Source organism: Erinaceus europaeus, chromosome 9 (genome assembly GCF_950295315.1).
Source record: "Erinaceus europaeus chromosome 9, mEriEur2.1, whole genome shotgun sequence".
NCBI lineage: Eukaryota > Metazoa > Chordata > Mammalia > Eulipotyphla > Erinaceidae > Erinaceus > Erinaceus europaeus.
The window spans coordinates 86,831,139-86,850,274 of NC_080170.1; the positions used below are offsets into that span (position 1 = coordinate 86,831,139).

The following is a 19,136-nucleotide window of genomic DNA, read 5'->3' on the forward strand; positions in this document are numbered from 1 at the left end:
AGATGGGTCACCCCATCTACATTTATCAGTATTTAGGTAAAAAGTTGTCCTCCATTGCTTATTAAACTCAATTCTTTGCAACAGAGACTCTCAACTAGGTTTTGCTTCCCCATGACATTTGACAATGAAGACATTGCTGGATCATAAGTAGTGAAAAGAGGGGTTAGAAATGGGAAAGGTACGTGTAACCAGTGGATAATGAACAGGGTGTTTCTTAAAACTCTTTAAATAGGTAGAACAACTCTCATTTAAAAAAGCATCCATACTATGGTTCAGCAGCATTAATATTGAGATACCCTGAACTAGAAAGATCTACAGGAAGGTATAAAACTTCTAAGCAGGTCAGAATCCCAATGAGGAAAACAAAACAAACTAATAACATAAAGGCGTTGTATCATTACCCTCTAGGAACTCCTAGAAGGGAGACAAAGCTATTTATATAATTTCCACTGAATGACTATCCTTCTAGCTCATTTAAGTTCAGCCTTTGCTGCCAAGTATACATGTTTGGGAGAGAAACAAAGTGGTGAGAAAGAAAACAAGCATGCAGCCAGGTTAATTCAGACCTGCTCACTCACAGACTGTCAAATCCTGATATAGAAGCATTAGCTTATAGTGCCTCTTGACATAGAGGAATACAGATGTGGGATTCCAACCCATCCTAGCCATAAAGAAAATTTTCCCATTTATAAAATGAAAATATTATATTGAGTCCTTTGCTTTGATGTGATGAGGTTATATGTCCCCTTGCTCCTTCCATTCTGCTGTACTCCCACAAGATGACCCACAGGCAGATCTACTATTCAAATAAGTACTTTGACAAGCACTACAAGTATTTGGCATGCTATGTTACCCAGAAAACTTTCCGAACAAGTACCCCAAACCCCTTAAACTGAAGAGGAGTAGAGCAAACTTGGTGTCCAATCATGTCTAGGCTGGGTTCATTACATGACTCAGGAACCAGATCCTCATGTTCTTCTCTTCAGATAACCTCTTACAAAAGATCAACAAGAATGAAGACTAGGAGACCATCAGCTAAATCTCTTTCAAATTTAATGTATATGTGTATATATTATGGTAGAATTTAGTGAATATATTTTTTTAAATGTACAAATTGTTTATCCATACCTGCGCAGGAGCTGCATTCTATGAAGCAGCAGGGCTCAGTTAAGTGCAACTGCCAAGTAGTCCTTGCGAAATGTTTAAGACAAAATTTCTTCTAGTACATTTTTCTCTCTTAATATTTAGTATCTGTCTGACTTTTCCTGTTAGCATTGTTAAGTAAAGTTTGTATGTTGCATTTAAAAGATTCAAATATTGTTAGCCATTTCCTAGAGTTATGATAAAGAGATTCAGTGTAGCAATATGTGTACAATATCAGAAAGTACTAAATAATGTTATTTTTGTCAGATTTATTCACAACTTCTCACAATAGACACGTGAACAGATAATTCAAAACTTTATAGAATCACTTGCTTCTCAATGGCAGGTAAAATTTCTAGGCAGTGAAGATACTGTATATCAAGCATTCTCTATAAATAGCATATAGTCAACTCAAATCAATCAAAGTAAAGTAAATGCATGTATACATATGTTGGTTCTACTACAGCATCAGTAGTATCCAGAGGTCTGGATAAAAAGAGAAAAGGAAGAAAGGAAGAAAAAGAGAAAGAAAGAAAAGAAAAGGAATTAATAGGGCTGTTGAAATAGCTCACGTAGTGTGCTATCCATGTTTGAGCCCAGTCCTCACCACATTTAAGGAAGATTTAATGCTGTGCTCTTCTCTCTCTCTCTCTCTCTCTCTGAGAAAGAAAAATAAAATAGATCACTTTAACCATAAAATAATGCTCCAAATACATTCAAATATAGTAACTCCAGAGAAAATGCTCTCATATTTAATTAGGTTTCAAAACATATGACTTGGTAGAGTCCAGTTTTAAAGTTCCTGTTTGGTTTTGTGATACCAAAAGCAAATATATGATATAATTTCCTTCTTGTTAAGTTAAAATGGTGAGGTCTTATGTTAGAGACTGTATCTGTTTCAAGGACTGAGAAGTTTTTTATATTGATGCTAGTATCTAAAATTTACTTTCACTGCCATTTCTACTGTTCCATTCTTTTTTCTTTTTTATATTATACTTGGTGATAGGACATAGAGAAATTGCGGGGGGGGGATAGAAAGGGAGAGAAAAAGAGACCAGCAGACTTGCTTCACTGCTCATGAAGAGCCCCCCCGCAAGTGGGGAGCAGGGGCTCAAACCTAAGCCCTTGCTATGTACACTTAACTAGCTGTGCCATCTGCCAACCCCCATTCTACTATTTAATTCTTTATAATAGATGTTTCTATTGCATAATCAATGGCATTTTTTTTTTAAATGGAACACCTGTTTATCCCCTTTTCTTGCATGGAAAAAATGTGCAGCAGATCTCCATCCCTGAGACACAAAGTTCAGTGAATCACAAGGAAACATCTGAATTTTAAGTAGGAATCAAATTCACCTGACTAAATTGAGACACCTTTGATTTAATACAGGAGAAATGTATTTTTGAGACAGAGATATTTCATCAAGCTTTAGTTAGGTCTGGGGCAAGTTCATTGAACATATTAATACTTATTAACTAATGTGAATTTAAGGTTGTTTGTTATTGCTGTTTTGGTTTGGTTTTGCCACCTGGATTGCCACTGGAGTTCTGTACCTGCACATCCCTTCTGGTCCTGATGGCCATATTTATATAGTAAGAAACAGACAGAGGATACTTTCAGCACTGTTCCACTATGTGTGAAGCTTGCCACCTGTAATTGTGGACCCAGGGCTTGAACTCTATCCCTCATGCTTGATAACACATGAACTCTATTTGGGTATACCACTACCCAACCCCTATAAGTTTCTTATTTGTTATATATTCTTAATTGTCCAGGATCAATTTTCCATTTTTTTACTAGAATAAGCATTAAAAAGTATGTGACCCAGGGCTGGGAAGTGGTGCAGTGGGTTAAGTGCACATGGCATGAAGTGCAAGGATCTACAAAAGGACCCTGGTTCTAGCCCCTGGCTTCCCACCTGCAGGAGGGTCACTTCACAAGTGATAAAGCAGGTCTGCAGGTGTCTATCTTTATCTCCCCCTCTTTGTCTTCCCCTTCTCTCCCCATTTCTTCTGTCCTAACCAACAACAACTATAAACAACAACTATAGACAACAAGGGCAACAAAACGGGAAAAAATTGGCTTCGAGGAGCAGTGGATTTGTGCAGGCAATGAGTCCCAGTGGTAACCCTGGAGGCAAAAAAAAAAAAAAGTATGTGACCTAGTTTACTCCAGTTACTTGTGATTCTCTAAAATTAAGTTCTTATAGCTTATCTTTTCCATCTCCTCCATAGACGTTTTAAAGAATATTAGTACTAGTATTAAATTTGAACACTGACCTGATATTTTGACTAACTGCTAAAGTAGTTAATAATGATGAATATATAGATAATGGAACAAACTAATAATACTGATTATACTAAAATAAACAAATGCTAGCCTGTATGTCATTTACATTTCAAGATTATGTTTGTTTTTATGTAAAATTAAAATGAGTATCAGAGCTATATCCTGAAAGCAATCTATTTTTCCTTGCTTATCTGAAGCAGGGAAATGGACAGAAGTCACCTTCTTTCATTCCCTTTCATAGAAGACAGATTGCTCTAATCAGTCTTTCATTTCGGAATTCTCCTCTGACCTGTGTCTCTTAAGTTCTATTCTTGAAGAAGGAACACAGTCCTTGCATACTCTGCTATCTGTAGAAGTGTTAGAGGTCAAAGTCACAGTGTTTTGTTCCCATCCTCTGAGTTTGTTTGCACAGGTAAAACAAAACCCTCCAAACACAATGTACACTTGCTTTCTATTTGGATATGCTGTTCTACTGTGCTAGCTTTAGCAAGTTTTCCATTTCATTCTGTTAAGTTCCAGCCTCACTAATCAGAGAAGGATGTTTTGTTTCCTAAAAGAATCAGGGCAAAGAGTGTTACCTGCAGCGCAGGAACTCAACACAAGGCAGAGCTTTGGCAATGTAAGCTGAGGGAAAAGGGGAAGACTTTGAAAGGTGAACCTTAGAGAGACAAGCTGGTCATTGAAAACTAAATTGCCAACTTGCCTCCAGTGAACAAATGCACCTGCCATTCGCATTGCAGCCAATTTGTAGTTTCTTCTTTTATCTCTCTAATGCAGCAGGTTCTAAACTCTCAAAGGTTTTCCTGTGCCTCATTTTTTGATGCCCAAACCAACCAATAGGACAGTTAGACAGAGGCTTCTGTGTATGTATACCCCCACACATTTTCTCCCACATTGTATTAAAATAGAGACAATATTCATAAGCGAAATAAAGTTCTAAGGAGTTATGGCTCTTCTTTTAGACTCTAGTGTTACTGGGAACTCTTCAGTATTTGAAGACAACACAGGGTGTCTACCTAAAATGTAGGCACTGGAGCCTAGCCACCAAAGGAGAGACACTATACTTGTAATGTGTTAAATGTGTTATTATTTTTTTTAATTGCCACCAGGGTTATCTCTCAGGATCAGTGTCTACACAACAAGTCTGAATACACCACTACTACTGGCCATTATGTTTTGCCTTTTCTTTCTTCTTGATATAGACATAGATAAATTGAGAGGGAAAGGAGAGTTAATGAGAAGTGGAAGAGAGATGCCTGCAGCACTGCTTCACCACATGTGAAGTATCCCCGTTAAAGGTAGAATTCAATACATGAATCTAGATCTTTGTACATGGGTACACCAAGACTTGGCCTCCAGATGACTATTTCTTTTGCTAATCTATTTTTTATCAGTGATTTGATATTTATTTACAAAACTACAAGGTAACAAGGGTGTAATACTACACTGTTGCCACCACCAGATTTCTGTGTCCCCATTCCCCCCATTGGAAACTGCAGTAGTTCTCCCAAGGTTACAGAAACGGGTTATGGATATCCATTTTTTTCTATAGTCCTACCTTCTTTACCTTCCTAAATCATACCTGTATTTATTGCTACTTCCATATATCCTTCCTTTTTTTCATCTCCTCTCTCCAGGTTTTGATGGAATTGAAGTTCAGAGCCCTCAGGTCATCTTCTCCTAACATTTCTTTCCTTCTGGGGGAATGGACCAAAATTATTTTGGAGGTGCAAAAGGTGGGAGTTCTGGCTTCTGTAATTACTTCTTTACTGGACATAGGTGTTGGCAGTTTGATCAGTACCCCCAACTTACTTTTGTCTTTCCCTATTGGAGTAGGGCTCTAAAAAGGTGAGATTCTGGGACACTTTGGTTAAGGTTATCTGCCCAGGAAAGTCAGGATGGAATGGATAGCATCTGCCACGTGGTGGCTGAAAGGTGGTAAGATATAAAGAAAGAAAACATATTTAATGCACAGCAGCCAAAAAGTCAGAATAGAGCAGATGGGAATAGGATTTTAGGGTGGATAGAAGGCAGTAAATCTGTTTCATTCCTAGGGGCCTATGGCTCTGATAATTTTTTGCTTGAGTTTAATAGCTAACCTGCAGGTGGACTAAAAATATTGTCTGGAAAGATGGTGCCAGAGTTGAGAATAAGGGTAGAAAGCTGGATTAGGGCAGAGAGGAGCTCCCAAACTTGAAGAAAATATATAAATACAATTAACTATTTACCCCATCAATCTAACCCAGGGCCCATATATATTGATATTTAGTACAGGAGCCTGTGTAACCTCCAAGTCCTTGTCTGCCTGAGCTTACAGTTCATGATCATAACTAGGAATATTCTAGGATGTACTCATTTCATGTCCAGTTTTCCTTGAGTAGCAGAGTAGAATGACCAACCTCCCTGTGGAGAGTGGGGCAGACCCTGCCATTACTACAATATAGTGAGCGAAATGTTTTGGAGAGGCCCATAAAAGGGCTTATGTTGTTTCTGATGGAAGTGGCCAGTGACGGTGGAGAGAGATATCTATTAAAGGCCTATGTCTGTCATATCTATGTGGAAATATAAGGATTCCCTGATTAGAGCCCCAGATGATAGGATAGCCTGATATTTATCAAAAAGGCCATAATTAAGTGAGACAGTCTCGTGTCCTTATTCAGCTTTTGTAGGCCTTTCTTTATCCAATGACCTTAGACTTTCTTCTAGTTACTAAAGCACTGAGTATCATTTATTGTATCCAAAACAGTATTAGGCTTATAGGGTCTGGCCTCAAGTTGGGGAGAAAATAGACCTAGGATTTTTAATGGTGTCTAAGGTAACCTTGGGTTTTACTGCATTTGCTTGTTTGATGATTCTAATAAAGGTTGTCATAGTGGCAATAATTGGTAGGTGACTATTTCTTTTTTTTTTTTTAGTTTGAGAAATTATTTATGTAATCAAGTAATCAAATAAGTGGGAATTAGTGCATATATTTATCTAAGTATCATCTCCTTTAGCAGAACCTTATATATAATATATACCAGAGTCTGAAAATCTGTTACTTAGGAAGAAGACTCCATGAGGGGCCTGGGGAGACAGCATAATATTTTTGTTTATTTGTTTTTTTATTAATTAATTTATTTAAAAAAGTAGACATTAACAAAACCATAGGATAAGAGGGGTACAACTCCACACAATTCCCACTACCAGCTCTCCATATCCCATCCCTTCCCCTGATAGATTTCCTATTCTTTATCCCTCTGGGAGTATGGGCCCAAAGTCATTGTGGGATGCAGAAGGTGGAAGGTCTGGCTTCTGTAATTGCTTCCCCACTAAACATGGGCGTTGACTGGTCGATCCATACTCCCAGTCTGCCTCTCTCTTTCCCTAGTAAGGTGGGTCTCTGGGTAAGTGGAGCTCCAGGACACATTGGTGGGGTCCTCTGTCCAGGGAAGTCTGGTTGACATCATGCTGGCATCTGGAACCTGGTGGCTGAAAAGAGAGTTAATATACAAAGCCAAACAAATTGTTGAACAATTATGGACCTAAAAGCTGGAATAGTGCAGATGAAATGCTGGGGGGTACTCACTGCAGATTATTGTGTACTTTTGCATTCAGGTATATATATATTTGCCCTACTTTTTGGATACGTGTGAACATATGCTCTGTCTCTGGGGATCTGGTCTATACCTAGGTTTTGGGACTTTGTTAGGAAGTGAACCACCTGGAATGGCAGGTAACTACTTCTAATTACATAGGCAGATGAATAAAACACCATCTTTCCATAAAAAATATTTCAGAATGAGACATTTAGATGTGCTTATTTGAAGACATTTGATTCAGTCAGTTCCCAACATTTTCATTATTTAAGCATGTATTAATGAGCTTTCACAATATATTACATTTCTCACAGTCAATGATGCTTTGCTTTATAGACTTCTGGGAGCACACATTAAAGTAATTATGAGTCCTTCGTCCAAAAGTTTATTTCTGTAGAGAATTATTGTCATTTACTCATTCATTCATTCATTCATTTATTCTATTTTGCTCCAGATAATTACTACTATTCCTGATATCCCTATCATGTTGCACTGTTATGTTTAAGAAATGGAAAACTCTGATAGCTGTTTCTTATTTATTATAAGCATTCACTACAGATCAGGTGTTATATTAAATATTTCACATGAACTATGTAATTGAGTACTTGAAAATCCAACTATACAGATGGTTTTTCAGTCTGCCTGCTAAAACTAAGTAGTGGTCCGGGAGGTGATGCAGTGATTAAACTTTGGACTCTCAAGCATGAGGTCCCAGTTTTGATCCCTGGCAGCACATGTGCCAGAGTGATGTCTGGTTCTTTCTCTCTCCTCCTATCTTTCTCATAAAATAAATAAATCTTAAAAAATAAAAGAAAACTAAGTAAAAACACAAAATAAAACAAACAAACAGCACTAGAGATTTTCCTGCAGATAGTAAAGTTGAAAAACTGGATTTGGAATCTTGCCTGGTTTCAGTATCCACTAAATTATATTCCACAAAAACATATTGATAGAGACGGTTACTAGGGACCAGGTGGTGGTGCACCTGGTTATGTGCATGCATCACCAAGTACAAAGACCTATGTTCAAACCCCTGGTCCCCACCTGCAGGGGGAAAGCTTCACAAATGGTGAGGCAGGGTTGCAGGTGTCTCTCTGCCTCTCTCTTTCTCTACCTCCATTCCCTCCCAATTCTCTCTATTCTGTCTAATAAAATAAATAAAGGTTGTTTAAAAAGAGAGAGAGGGAGAGAAAGAGGGATGGTTCCGGCAGTCAAATATATTTAGGCATTTCTGAATTATTAATTTTAATCATAGAACTTATCACCTTTGACATTTGATTCTTGATCTATTATGTTAATGTGTACAATAAAGTTTTACTCATAGAACCATGTGCTTCAAATCAAAGAGCAATTATTCTGTTTGGCTTCCAGAGGCCACTTCTCAATAGAACATGTTTATACCATTGAGGCTGGATATTGTTGACCTGTATACAGGCTGTACAGGTTAGTCTTTAAACTAGTAGTGTTATAGGATGTGATGGGTCAAGTATAACTGCAAAGTAATGGGATATATGCCACCAATTCCATATAATAGTTCTCGCAATCCTGATTTAATTTTACCTTTACATTTTGGCTGTCTGAAAAAAAATGACTCAAAATAGCAAATACGTTTTCCATAGCTGATTTAGTTAATCCTTGTGTCTACCCTGGAATCTAGAAAATTGGTATTTACTATTTTAAGAAATAAATACACCACAGTGTGGAGAGATTTTTATGGTTTCAGGAAGTTCTACAGGGAGTGAGAGAAAGAATGTGGCTCAAAATTTAGGCTTCCTAAAGTGTGTATTTAATGAATGAGGCTGCTCTTGGATAACTGTTTACTTATGTGGGTCAGATATTATTTTTTTATTTGGAGTCACACATTTTCAGTATGTACCTCCACACTATTATTGGGGAATTCTCTCGGGCTAGCCTTTAAAATAACTCCCACATGCAAAATAGATTCAACAAGATTCCTTTGTTTAGATTATGAAGAAATGATTGCATAATAGTAGGATCTATAGATGCTAAGTAAAGTAAAATTTCACTGTGGGAAAACTGAGGACATTCTTAAACCATGTTGGAAACCTTATTTGTTCTTATAAGGTGTGATATTGTATTTCAGTAAAGAAAACTACAGCGGTATCTGTGTCCTTACACTGATTATGTAACACATTTCCTAAAATAATTCCTAAAGCACTATCTTCCTCCTCTAGCTGAAGGAGAAAAAAGCCCTGCAGGTACAGAAGATCCAAAAAAAAAAAAAAAAAAAAGATAGGAAGCCAAAAATATAATCCAGGATTCAGTTATTTCCAGGCAGCTGTGCTATTTACTAACAAGCACATGCAAAAGGAGAGAAACTTGGTTACAGTACCTGAAATACAAAATAAGTATTTTAGTACTATCTTTCCCCAGGCAATTTCTAGAAATATCTGCTACTGTTTCATTATCTCTATAGTTGTGAATAGAGGTTGTGACTCTCATAATAGGAAATGCCATTTTGCTAATTCAAATAATACCTATTCCACTATCTTTGCTTAGGCTTTCTACATAACATGCTTTCACACTGTGCATCTCTGAAAAATTATAAAGTTAGACTTCAGGATGCCAAATTTCTAAGATAAATGGCATTTATGTCTTGGATATGGAAACAGGTACCTTTGAGTTCTTAACTCCAAAAACCTGTAATCAGAGTTAAATGTGCAGGTGGGGAATCTCTAACAGGTAGTAGAGATAAAAATGAGGCTTAGATTTAGGCAAGTACTTCCATTTCTGACTATATAACTTGACTCTATATATTTCATAGGCTGAAGGACAGGAGACTATACTTGGCCAGAAAATTTAAAATTGGATGTATATATCAAACACTTGTGTAGTCAGTAGTAGAAAGCAGTGTCTTCATTGAATGGCTTTTTTAAAAGATTTTTTTCTTTTATTAGTGATTTAATATTGATTTACAAAATTATAAGATAATGGACATAATTCCATACCATTCCCACCACTGAATTTTTTTTCATTATAAACTTTTTAATTTTTTTTTTTAATTTATAAAAAGGAAACACTGACAAAAACATAGGATAAGAAAGGTACAAATCCATACAATTCCCAACAGAACTCCATATCCCATCCCCTCTCCTGATAGCTTTCCTATTGTTTCTCCCTCTGGGAGTATGGACCCAGGTTCATTATGGGGTGCAAAAGATGGAATGTCTGGCTTCTGTGATTGCTTCCCCATTGAGCATGGGCGTTGACAAGTCGATCCATATTCCCAGCCGAGAACAGGCTTTTTATTCAACATCAGGCATGAAATATGAAGGATCTTGAGAGAATATACTATGTTGTTTCCAACTTTAACCCAGTACACTTCTAAATAAAATGTATAGTCTGCTGTTCTTAATGATATTTTGATCATTAATTAGTAATTATTGTTAACTGTCATGGCAGATATTACTGAATTCTCATGGTTTATTTCTTTCTGGTAATGTTCAAATCCAGGTCAGTCAGCCCCCTGCTTCTTAGTCACTATGCTATCTGGGTCATCTCTCTCCAAAATTGCCATGGCAAGGTAGAAAGAATTGGACTGACACTCCCTGGCTTGATCTCTTTCTCTCCTTCTCTCCATTTCTCTCTCTTCCTCTCTCTCTTTCTCTCTCTCTTCCTCTCTCTCTTCCTCTCTCTCTCTTCCTCTCTCTCTTCCTCTCTCTCTCTTCCTCTCTCTCTTCCTCTCTCTCTTCCTCTCTCTCTCTTCCTCTCTCTCTTCCTCTCTCTCTTCCTCTCTCTCTCTTCCTCTCTCTCTTCCTCTCTCTCTTTCTCTCTCTCTTCCTCTCTCTCTTCCTCTCTCTCTCTCTTTCTCTCTTTCTCTCTCTCTCTTTCTCTCTCTCTTCCTCTCTCTCTCTTTTTTTCTCTCTCTCTCCCTCCCTCCCTCTCTCATTTTCTCTCTCTTTTAGAATATAGTTGTGACTTATTTCACTTTCTTCAACACGTTACTAACTAGAGGTCAGTTACATGTTCTTAAATTATCTATAGGTATTAGGAAACATAAAGAACCTGGGGGTGGGCTGTGGCATACTTGGTTGGGTGAGCATGTTACAATGCACAAGAACCCAGGTGTAAGCCCCCGGTCCCCACCTGCAGGAAAAAAAAACTTTGAGAGTGGTGAATCAGTGCTGCAATATTTCTCTGACTTTCTTCCTTCCCTCTCTTCTCTCTCAATTTTTGACGGTCTCTATCCAATAAATAAATAAAGATAATAAAAATATATACAAAGAACCCAATAGGTACTTGGTATGAACTGGAAAACATCCCCATATTCTCCAAAAACAGAATGGATAGTATATTGGAATTATTGCTCTAAAGAGCTCTGAATGTTATGAGTAAACACATTCATCCCTAGAGGAAGCAGATGGACTAAAGAATGAGGTCCATAATGCCCTAACAGCATACACAAATAAATTATGTAAGAAATGTATATGTACAGACTGGTAATTTGGAAGCCATGGATTAAATGTTATTATGTTTGTCTTTGGTTTTGCACTGTGATTTGCAGAATGTGTCAGAGCATCTGAAATATTTTAATAGACAATTTTAAGTAAGAAAGGCTAAATCCTCCATGGAAAATGCACACACCCATGTGAAGTGTTTCTCTTTTCATCTACCCCTCCCCATTTTTACTCTTCCTAACTGCTACCATTTTTCATGGAGCAATTTGTACTTCCCTTCAGTCTAGTATTAGTGAAATGTGTTTACTACTCCCATTAATATTTATAAACTAAGGTGTGCTCTGGATAAAACAGTTCCAAATATAATTGAATGAGAAAGGTTATAAAGTTTTTAAATCTGTGAATGCAGGGTTTGTGTATGAGAAATACAAGTATACAGTATGATCATATGATTGTTCTAATCCCAGATGATACTATTGACTACCAGCATAACATTTTTCTTTTGGATGATAATTTTTCTTTTTTTTACAGTGTTTTAAGACAATTCTAAAAACATTTATAATAATTTACTCTACTTTGTAAATAGATTTAGCAATTAGAATCTTACTCATTACATATCTGTTTTCCTCTGAATGAATGGTACCAGCTGGCTTATAGCTGAAACCTGATCTGACTTCCAAAGCAATCAGAAGGCCAGCAGAAGGTAAAATGTAATGTATTATAGAGTTTCATAAAAAGTTAACAGAAGGAATCTTTTGCATACTTACATATTTCTTTGGTAACTTCACATATATATTAAACATGTTGAGGATTTTTTTTAAGTTTAAACTTTAGATACTCTGAAAAGAAATTTATTTTACAGACTATAACTAAGGAAAAAGTCAAACATCCTTTCTCCTAGTTTTGAATCATAGAGGAAGGGAAAATAGGTAAACAGTTATGATTTGGACTTGAGCCTGTTGGTATATTTTACTATCAAGAGAAATGTCATGGCTATATAATTAATGGAAGAAAAAAAAATCCAGAAAATACTAAGAGAACAAAATACTCATAAGTGACCAGGAATAATGTTTCTGTGTAATTGATACTTAATGTCGAAGATTCAATAATTTATTCATTCATCCCCTTTATATAGAGTTAATGAAACGTCGTATCCATGTGTTTTCATGGTAAGGTAACAAAGAATAGAGAGTTTGAATCGTGTAAATTAAAAAAACAATTAAAAGAGGCTCTCAGAATCAAGTCATTGTTCTAGATCAGGTTAATTTACCAGAGGCCATGCATAGCAGAGTGAGTAATGGAGAGAACTGGCTCTTACTAGTGATTCAAATGGTTGAGAGGTGAACTGAGATCAAAGAATGTTTCTGGTACCCAACAAACCTAGTCCTCAGTCCATCTGAAGACTTGGAACTGATTAAAAGAAAAAGTGAACCTGACTATTAATGTGTATGTGAGTGTGTGTGTGTGTCTCTGTGTGTGTGTGTCTGTGTGTCTTACTGAAATCAGAACAGCCATGTCAGCTGCCTTTAGTGAAGTGCTAGCAGATAACAGGACTGACTGGACCAACATACACTGGTGACATGACCACCATGACCACCTGCTCCTAGTTCCTACTCATGTGTGTGCATGTGACAGACGTAGGTGTCAGACACTATGGGTATGTGTGCATTCATTCCTCTTCTGCTGCTCAGTTTCCATAGAGTCACTGTTGGGAAGCTAATTATTGCCACAGTGTTCTGGCCTGGATATAATGGACAACCCCTGCTGGCTCCCAGGATAATACAAAATACAGAGCCAAGCAGGAGAAATCCTCCTCCCCTCCTGGAATGTTCCTGATTCTCATTGGTTCTCAGTTATGTCTGCATCACTTCCCCTCCTATTCCCGTTTTCCCTGTAGTCAGTTTCTCTCCATATGAACCCAGACTTCCACTTGTATTTAAAAACCTCCAAAGGGAGGATGGAAAGCATGCTCTATGCTACACCTGAGGAAGATGGGTCGACATTGGGGCAGCATGGAATGTTCCTACTCATGACCACAGAATGTGAGCTCAGATCTACAGGGATGAAGAGGTCACATAGACTCCTAAGCTGAATATGGGCCCCAGACAAAATCAAATCGATGGGATTTACATTTAACAATATTTATACCCCTTTATGATTGAGCTACGCTCTTTCCTGATCCAGCTTTCTGTTCCTTTTCTAGCCATGATATCATCTCCCCAGACAATAACTTGGATCCACCTGCATATCAGATTTTTCAGGCTCAGGAAAAAAAAAAAACTAAAATAGCCACAGGCCCTTTGGAATATAACTGAAATATGCCTACAAGCTATCTACAAAATGGAAGGACCCCCCCACCCCAACTCTTCATCTGCACTATTCCAGCCTTTAGGTCCATGACTGTTCAATGATTTGTTTGGCTTTGTATGATAACTCTCTTTTCAGCCACCAAGTTCCAGATGCTAGCATGATGCCAAACAGACTTCCCTGGACTGACAACCCCACCAGTGTGTCCTGGAGCTTGGCTTCCCCAGAGCCCCACCCTAGTAGGGAAAGAGAGAGGCAGGCTGGGAATATGGATCGACCAGTCAACACCCATGTTCAGCGGGGAAGCAATTACAGAAGCCAGACCTTCCACCTTCTGCAACCCACAATGACCTTGGGTCCATATTCCCAGACGGTTAAAGAATAGGAAAGCTATCAGGGGAAGGGATGGGATATGGAGAGCTGGTAGTGGGAATTGTGTGGAGTTGTATCCCTCTTATCCTATGATTTTGTCAATGTCTCCTTATTATAAATAAATGAAAAATCATATACACCCCTAGCTGGAAGGCTATGCCAGTGGACACGTCATGTTGGATAAGCTCAAGCATTGTGAAATAGAGATAACCACAGTCATGGAGGTTCATGCTGCCTCAGAAATCATTCGCCAGAGTGCTCCGGCCTTGCAGCATATTACCAGGAGACTGCTTTTTTCGAGAATTGATCAGCTCTCCTAAACACAGGTGTTATGAATGTTTATGTGTGAGACTGGGAGCCAGGTGGGGGAGAATTTGATAGGCAGTGTTTGTTTCCTTAGGACATGGAGGTTTGAATAAAACATCACAGCACGGTGCAGAAGCAAGAGAAGAGAAATCTTTGACATTTTCTCCACAACATGCCTAGGGCTCTGAATAAACAGGTGGGACCCAAAATATTTCCATGTCTCCAACTTCACATTTAGCTCAAGATTAATGAGATTCAACCCATTCCACATTTCTTTGTGGAAGCATAGAAGAGCACCATTACTACTCACTGCTATGTCTCTACCCCCACCTCACTTTGAGTATTAAAAAAGAGACAAGGAAGAGGAATACCATTTTGAATTGGCCAAATTAAGAGAAAGGAATGTGACACAGACAATAAATGAGTGCAAAGATTACTAGTTTTTACTATAGAATTGTTGAAGCTCTTCAAGTTACATAGATGAATATATTACCAGTGTGTATAAAATACTCAGACACAGTCAAATTCTTTTTCTTCCTTTTTTTTTTTAAATTAGTAATTTAATAATGACTGACAAGATTATGGGATAAGAGAGGTACAATTCTGTACAATTCCCACTGACAGAATTCCATATACCCTGCCCTCCACTAGAAGGGTCTTTAGTCTTTATCCCTATGGGACTATGGACCAGAGATTTTTATAGGGTGCAGAAGGTGGGAGGTATGGCTTTGGTACTTGCTTCTCCGTTAGACATAGTTGTTGACAGGTCGATCCAACCCACAGCCTGTTTATATTTTTTCCAATTAGTTTAGGGCTCTGGTGAGGTGGGGATTCAGGACACATTGGTGAGGTCATCTGTCTAGGGAAATCAGGTTGGCATTATGGTAGCATCTGCAACTTGGAAACTGAAGAGCATTAGGACATAAAGCAAAACAAATTGTTTAATTATCAGGAAGGTAAAATTATAAAGGTAAAACATAGCAGATGAGATTTGGGGTCTTTAGGTTAGAAGAAGCTAAGAAGTCTAGTTTAGGTATATTTTAAGGGGCCCAAGACCTTACTAATTTTTTACCTGAGCTCTACAGATAACATGCAAATGGGCTAAACATATTGTCTGGGAAGAAAGTATCAGAGTTGGGAAGAGGACTAGAAATCTGGATTAGAACAGAGAGTAGCTCTCAAATATGGAAAAATGTATAAATACGGTTAATTTTGAACCTCATAGATCTGACCTAGAGCCCATGTCTATTTATATTTAGCACAAGACCCTGGATAACCTCTGTATCAGTGTTGGTCTGAGATCATTTTCCATAGTCATAGCTAGGAACTTTCTAGGCGACACTCATTTCAGAACCAGTTTTCCTTGAGTGGCAGAATATGTTGTACTACAAAGAGTGAGGGAGTTTCTACCATTGTTGTTCTACATTGAGGGCAAGATCTTGTAGAGGCCCACAAAGGTTTTGCGATGTTGTTCCAGATGATGACCAATGATGGTGGAAAGAGGGATCTGTTAGATATCTAGGCCTATCATCGCTATGTGGGAATCCCAGGATTCCCTGACTAGAGCCCCAGATGATGGGGTGGCCTGCTAGTGACCAAAAGGGCCATCATTAAAGTGTGTCAGTCTCTTGCCCTTACGCAGCTATTGTATTCTTTTTTTTAAAATTTTTTTTATTTATAAAAAGGAAACATTGACAAAACCATAGGATAAGAGGAGTACAGCTTCACACAGTTCCCACCACCAGACCATCATATAACAACTCCTCCCCTGATAGTTTTCCTACTCTTTAACCCTCTGGGATATGGACCCAAGATCATTGTGGGATGCAGAATGTTGAAGGTCTGGCTTCTGTAATTGCTTCCCCACTGAACATGGGCATTAACAGGTCTTTCTACTTCACAAATTCTTAACCATCTAGTATTAATGGGACCAGATAATGAGCTAAGTATTGTGTAGTAATATAACTAACTTTGGGGGCTGGAGATACAGTATAATGGTTATGCAAAAAGACTCCCATATTTGAGACTCCAAAGTCCCAGGTTCAGTCCTCAGCATCCAAAGTCCCAGGTTCAGTCCTCAGCACCTCTATAAGCCAGAGTTGAGTAGTGCTCTGATGTCTGTGTGTGTGTGTGTGTGTGTGTGTGTGTGTGTGAGCTGTTTTCTCTCTATCTCTCAATAAAATATCAAAAAGATTTTAAAATTAAAAAAAGAAAATTAACTTTGGCAATCCTAAAGTACACAGACACTGTACCAGACATCAGTGGTAATTCTATCACTGTACTTAGTACAAGTACCCAGACTTTCCTGTCTCTTGTTGTGCCCTGATTGTATTGGTGATTGTTTAATTAAATTAAAAAGAGCAGCTTCTCATATCTCAGCAACAAATAATTGAGTAGATAGGATATCTAAGCCTTCCTAGATCCTCTTGACATAATCAGAAGAGCTAACTATGAATTTAGTAATTTCAGTTTCTAACTTTGTGACCTTGTCCAAGAGAATAAATGTCACAAAGATTCTGTTAATTAGCCAACATATAGAGGAGTTTTATAATTCTTGTCCAAATTATTTGTAGAGATAAGGTATGGCTCAAGTAAGGCAAGGCATGTATTAGTGTTCTTTACATAATGCTTTACTTATTACCTAATGTGTTATTATTAATTATCTTTATTATGTTTACTATTTCTCCTTACCTTTTCTACTTGTTTGTATCTTATTTCACTATTTAATATTTATTTGACCCCTGACAGATGGCAGGCAAGGTTAAAATGGAGAACTAACTAGTGTTCATTCATTAACTCAAGCTTTATGTGTATTTTATTAATGTTTTCCAAACACAAATGCTACACACCCATTTAACTCCCTGGAATTTTCAGATCTCAAAACTGCAAAAATTTGATTATATTTCCTAGCTAGCATTAATATTTATGATGATTAATATATTTTCTATCATTATATACAATGTTTGAAAAATATTATTGGTATAATTTTATTAATACACAATAGTAATTATTTCTTCAAAGGAAATTATATAAATGTTCAAATTTATGTTCATTGGTTCACAGTGAGCTTTGAATGGGAACAATATAAAGAAAAATCTTTCCTGCAGATTCTATTTTTTTTCTAAATTTTCTACTGGGCCCTTGAGCAATGGCAAGAAACCATTTTTATTTTTTATTTTCATTTTGTTTGAGGCATACTTTAATTCACTATTATTGACTTTTAATAGAATCTGCTCCCATCCCTATATGCAAAGAACACTAGATCTCATAAGTAACAGGCAGGTTGTGCGTGTGTGGGGGGGAACTTAGGCTAATGAAGTAGGTTAAGAGAGTCTTACAAGCACCATAGTTACCTATGTTACATGTTTGATTCCTAAATGAAATGAAGAAGCAAGATGAATAGTAAGTCATTTTTTTAAATGTTATAATAACCACTCTTGTTATATAAAATCTTGTAGGAAAAATAAAATCTGATCTATAATAGGTCATAACTGTCATCGTCTTATCCTGTCATTATCCTTTCTGTACCATTGTCTATGCCTGGCACAGCGAGTTTGTATACTTCAAGCTTTCAATATAGCTATTTGTTATATCTCTAAAGCTTCATACTTCTTCTAGTCTCTGTTTATTTACAGCTCTCTGATTAAAAACCTTCCCTGATTTTTTAAATAAAAGATTTAGGAGTACAAGACCCAGAGTAAGGATCCTGGTTTGAGCCCCCGGCTCCTCATCTTCAGGGGAGTCGCTTCACAAGTGTTGAAGCAGGTCTGCAGGTGTCTATCTTTCTCTCCCCATCTTCCCCTCCTCTCTCCATTTCTCCCTGTCCTATCCAGCAACGATGACATCAATAACAACAGCAATCATAACTACAACAATAAAACAACAAGGGCAACAAAAGGGAATAAATAAATATTTAAAAAAGGATTTAGGTATAGTGTTCTCTTAATAGCTAAAAATTTAATCTATAGGGTACAGGTAATCAATGTTTTTCTCATTTAATTTTTTTATTTTTATTTATTTATAAAAAGGAAACACTGACGAAACCATAGGATAAGAGAGGTACAACTCCACACGTTTCCCATCACCAGAACTCCATATCCCATCCCACCCCTTGATAGCTTTCCTATTCTTTAACCCTCTAGGAGTATGGACCCAAGGTCATTGTGGAATGCAGAAGGTGGAAAGTCTGGCTTCTGTAATTGCTTCCCAGCTGAACATGGGCATTGACAGATTGATCCATACTCACAGCCTGACTCTCTCTTTCCCTAGTGGGGCTGAGTTCTTGGGAATCGGAGCTCCAAGTCATATTGGTGGGGTCTTCTGTCCAAGGAAGTCTGTTTGGCATCATGCTAGCATCTGGAACCTGGTGGCTGAAAAGAGAGTTATCATTTAAAGCCAAACAAGTTGTTGACTAATCATGAACCTAAAGGCTGGAGTAGTGCAGATGAAGAGTTGAGGGGGGTCTCCATTCTCTAGATAGATGGTAGGCATATTTTAGTTATATTCTAAAGGGGAAAAACTAGTATAGTCCTCATTTATTTTTTAAAAGAATTTATTTATTCATTCACGAGAAAGATAGTAGGAGAGAAAGAACCAGACATTACTCTGGTACATGTGCTGCCAGGGATCAAACTCAGGACCTCATGGTTGAGAATCCAATGCTTTATCCACTGCGACACCTCCCAGACCACAGTCCTCATTTAATTTTTAAGAAAACTAAAA

The 19,136-nt window shown here is 37.5% G+C and overlaps 1 protein-coding gene and 1 pseudogene across 3 annotated transcripts in view; both read left to right on the top strand.

The window, feature by feature from the left end:
• The window catches only part of LSAMP (limbic system associated membrane protein), a 791,240-nt gene that overhangs the window by 497,549 nt on the left and 274,555 nt on the right, over positions 1-19,136 (top strand). The window lies entirely within an intron of this gene.
• On the top strand, positions 780-1,017 carry LOC107522176 (cyclin-dependent kinases regulatory subunit 2-like; annotated as a pseudogene).